Source organism: Manacus vitellinus, unplaced genomic scaffold (genome assembly GCF_001715985.3).
Source record: "Manacus vitellinus isolate BGI_N305 unplaced genomic scaffold, ASM171598v3 scaffold_43_pilon, whole genome shotgun sequence".
Classification (NCBI taxonomy): Eukaryota; Metazoa; Chordata; class Aves; order Passeriformes; family Pipridae; genus Manacus; species Manacus vitellinus.
The window spans coordinates 1,109,681-1,114,736 of NW_021940560.1; positions in this window are offsets into that span (position 1 = coordinate 1,109,681).

Here is a 5,056-nt window from a genome sequence, read left to right on the forward strand (position 1 = left end):
CAGTTCCACACCTCTCAGAGCTATTTTACCTCCTGGAGTCACTCCAGTGATGGGTTCAGGTCAACTCTGATCCCCAGTTGAACCCAGTTTGATTTTTGGATACAGCCTCAGCTTCCCATTTGTGCAGTTCCTGGCAGCCAACAGGATTCCCACCCCTGGCCCTGCACCACACAAGCCCCAGGTTTGCTGCATCCCACTGATGCCTCAGCTCAGCCCAGCACGCCCTGATGGCAAGAGAGACATCCAAGGGACCCCACTCCTGCCATGGGATACTCCCTAATTCCAGGCAACAGCACCTCACCCTGCATCCCACAAGGAATCCCATCCTGGGCATCCACCACTCCAACGGCTCCCACAGTCACAACATCACTAATAAACAAGACCACTATTTATTTATCTTGGAATAAGGTTTTTACACCTTTTACACAGTCTCAATCCCTGCTGTGCATCACCTAGGCAGGATTAATTGCAATCAACTCTAAGTTTAATAATTAAGTTCTAATTATTAATAATAAGAAGATAAACACAATATCAAGAGTTCAAGGAGCATTTGGACAAAGGTCTCAGGCACATGGTAGGATTTTTGGGGTGTCCTGTGCCGGACCAGGAGTTGGACTTGATGGTCCTTGTGGGTCCCTTCCAACTCAGGATATTCTGTGATTCTAAAAAACTCATTATATTTAATCTTGTATTTTTCCTCCTCATATCTAATTTATACTCGAGAAAAGATTTTCCAGAACAAATCTATATTTTTAGTATTTCTAATACTTGCCTGGAGTGCCTTCAGCTCAAAAAACTGAAGGGCAGGCATGGAAATATCCATAAAAATGGGCTGAGCAGGGACTGCAAAAGCCCAGCACAGAAACACTTCATGTTTTTAATCCTTGTCAGACGAGATGTTTGGGAGCTGATCTTTAGCACAGACAAGGTTTCTGTTGCTGCAGGAAAAAACGAGTTCCCTCAAAGGCAAAGGATGCTCTGCAGAGTACAAATACTGTACAAGGGTCTCCCAGTGGAAAAAGGAGGAGGAAAGGTTTAGCAGGGCTGGGTTTAGCCCAGTGAGCACTGCCTGCAAACCAGCCCTGCCTGAGGAGCAGCCACTCTGCTCCCGGAATTCCCAGACCTTCCTGCAGCCACTGGACCATCCCCAGGGAGACTCAGCTTCAAGCTCCACCTCTGCCCAGGGCAACCACCCAGGTTTTGCTCCCTGAGCAGCAAAAATGGGCTTTGCACTTAAAATAACCCCTTTTGACAAGGTCTGCTCGTTTCCAAGCGTGACGGAGCCGGAGGTTACTCCAGTGACACTGGAATTACAGCATTTACATGGAAACAGAGAAAACCCTCAGGAGCAGCCAAACAGCAGCAAATAGTCTTTGTTATCCAAACAAAAAAAATACCTCTAAACCCACTGTAATGAGTCCCTGGGGGCTGCTGGACCTTCAGAGTGAGACACAAACCCCTGCACCAACCCCTGCCCGCTCCAAGGCTCAGGCAATGTGTGCTCCCAAAGCCACAGCTCCTATTTCATTCCTGCAAATAAACCTGGAAAAAACGTGTTCCAACTGATCCCAACACGTGTCAGAGAATGAAAGATTTGTCTCCAGAATAACCTGTAATTCAGGGTTTTTTCCTGAATGGTCCTTGGCCTCAGTTTGGTTTCAGTCCTTGCAGAGACACCTCGGGAGCTGAAAGGTCCCCGTGGTCATCCTGCTTCTGAGCATTGTAAGGAATCAAGGAATCATGGAATGATTTGGGTTGGAAGGAACCTTAAAGCTCATCTGTCCATGGGCAGGGACACCTTCCACCAGCCCAGGTTGCTCCAAGCCCCTTCCAGCCTGGCCTTGGACACTTCCAGGGATCCAGGGGCAGCCACGACTACTGTACATGACACAAAATTGGGAAGTACATTCCAAAAACCCCCCAAGAAATGCCAAAATCTGACCAGCACCAACTGCCAGTCCCTCATCCCCCAGGGTGGGGGGCACTGAGGGGTGGGGGTGGCCTGACCTGCTGCCAGTGCCCTGCTCAGCCCCCAGCCCTGGCACTGCCCACGCCCATCCATCACCTTGGAACATCTGCCAGCAGGAAAGGCTTTCCCTGCCTTCCCAAAACCTGGGATTCCTTGGGCTGGAGGTACCATTTCAGGCTGTTTTGGGGCAAGGTCCTGCCCTGTGGTGTTAATTAACTGACCTGAGCAATGGATGGGTAAGGGAGGAGAAAAGGGCTGTTAGACCAGGGGTGAAGAACCAGGAGGAGAAACAAGGGGCAGAGGTGGCAGAGATGGGTGTTTGAAGAGCAGGAATAGCATCCAGGAATGGATCCTGGAGGAGAATGGAGCTGTCCAAGGTATCCCTGAGCAGCACAAGCAGCACCTGTGGATCCCCACGTTCCCAGTGCTAAAAATAAGGCAAAGAATCCCATTTTTCTGAGGAATGTCAGGAGCTCCCTCCCCGCTGTGCTGCACGACAAGGAGCTGTGGGCTTTGAATGGCAGAGTCATGGAATTCATTAACCTTTCCCAGCAAATCCAGAGATTCCAAGAAGATGTTTGACTCCAATACGGGACTGAGAACTGCTCAACTCCTGTAACTCCCTCAGCAAATCCACCAGCACTGATCAGATCCACGGACTGGGAAGAGTCAGGGACCCTTTTCCAGAGGTTCAGCACCTTCTGCCCTTAATTCCATAGGGGTTAATGAGTTAATTTAGGGAATGTGATGGCTCAGCTCTGTCCAGACTCATCAGCCTGCTCTTCTCACTAAGCTTTCCTCATTTTTTTCCAAAAAAACACTTCTGCAGCAATACAAATTACACATAAATAATAAATTGTATGTAAAATAACCCCTGGTGTGATGATGCCTGTGTTATGACTTTAAATCTAGAGAGCAAAGGTAGGAATTTATCCCTGTAATTATGGAAGATAAATTCTTTAGAGTGAAACCTGTGCAGATCACAGGGATTTTAAATTACCAAAGAGCAGAATCTGAGGGCAGCAATGGTGTTACAGACATGCACACAAGGGTCACCCAAGGAGGTTTGTGTTTTCTGCCTGTCCCACTGATTACAGAGAAAAATAGGAATAAAATCACGAGGCTGAAATGATGTGAGAGAACAGGGAAAGCAACATGGAATTAAAAAAATGAACTCACCAATTTGCTTCTACACTTTTGGCCTGGCTTAGGCTGGTGGTGATTTTCCCCCCCCTGTTTTTTGAATATCCAGCTTCCAAAACTATTTGTAACTGAGCTCAAATGTGATTTTTTTCACAGAATCATGGAATCCCTGAGGCTGGAAAAGCCCTCCCAGCCCATGGATCCCCCCTGTGCCCGATGCCCCCCTTGTCCCCCAGCCCAGAGCACTGAGTGCCACGGCCAGTCCAGGGCTGGGGACTCCAAACCTCCCTGGGCAGCCTTTTCCAGTGCCTGACCACCCTTTCCATGAGGAAATTCCTCCTGAAGTCCAACCTGACCCCTGGCACAGCTGGAGGGTAGAACTGAGCTCCTTGGATGTGGAATTTCTGGTGGTTTCTGATGTGCTGGTGAACACAGTGGAGGTGCTGGTTGGACTCAATGGTCTTAAGAGGCCTTTTCCAATCTAAATGATCCCATGATTCTGGCATTCTTCTGGCACCAAAGAGCCTGGAATGCCTAAACTAAACCCCAACACTTTGGTCTTAATCCAGCACAAAGAGCCTCCTCTTCACTCCACAGCTCTTGTGTGAGGGACAATTATGGCACATGTGGCACTTGGCCCCCTGACCCCCTCACCCACACTCTGCTCACCAACACCCCTCTGAGGGGAGAATCCCACAAAATCCCACCTAAAAACTGGTGTGGGAAAAAAAAAAGAAATACAAAACCCCCCATTTTTACATTTTAACAATTTGCAGAGTCGATGACTTGTCTGAGTCAGGGTTAATTTTGAGCCCTGCTCCATCCCAAGGGAAGGAAATAAGAACTGGGAATTGCCTTTCTTTGGAAACTCCCTGTGATAAAGGGAAATTTCCAGTTTCTCTTTAGAAATTCCCTTTCCCTCCTCTGGAAAATCTCTGTGGATTTGGGAGACTTGGGATAGACAGAGCACAGAGAGGCTCTGCAGCTCATTAGGGTAATTAATTAACTCTCCCAACTTCCACCCACACCTGAGCTTTAATGAAGGAGCTGCTGCCTGAATTCACAGCCCAGAGAGAACATTTTAGATCCTGAGAAAAACAGTTCTCCTGACTCCAAAATAGCTTCACCCCCTCCCTCCATTAAGGACTTCCTGGCAACCCTCCTTGCTTTTCCTGGGAATAAAACCTAAAACACCCAGCCCTTCCCTCATTCCAGGCTTTGAAGGACAAGCAATGACAGATTTTGGCCATTTTCTGGCAAAATTAATGGTGAAAGGCTTTTTCTGGCCTCTCCATCCCTGCCCTACCTGGACACACCATCCCCTGAGCTGCCTCTCCTTCTCCCTCCCTGCTCCAGGGATGTGCAGCATTGGAATTCTGCCCCCTCCATCCCACCTTCCACGGGTTGGAAACCATTACATCCACTCAGAAAAAACCTTTTTTCCATCTATTTTTGAACTTCCCCTGAAGCCACGGAAGCCGTTAGAGCTGAGCAAATAACCCCTCACCAGTAATTTATTCAATTTGCTCCCTTTCAGCTTCATTTAGAATTTGGGAAGAGGCTTTTTTACACTCTGTGGTTCCAGCAATTAAATGGAAGAGGTCAGGACAGGCTCTTCCATCATCTCTCACTCAGGGTGCACACTCATCAATCCTATGGGCACGTGTGGCACTTGGTCCCCTGACCCCTCCACCCTCACTCTGCTCATTAACACCCCTCTGACTGGGAGAATCCCCCAAAATCCCAGCTAAAAGCTGGTGGGGGAAAAAAAAAACAATTAAAAAATGCTCTTAGATCATTTTTGACTCAGGGTGCACAGTCATCAGTTCTATGGGCACATGTGGCACTTGGTCCCCTGACCCCTTCACCCTCGCTCTGCTCACTAACACCCCTCTGATTGGGAGAATCCCCCAAAATCCCAGCTAAAAGCTGGTGGGGGGGGGG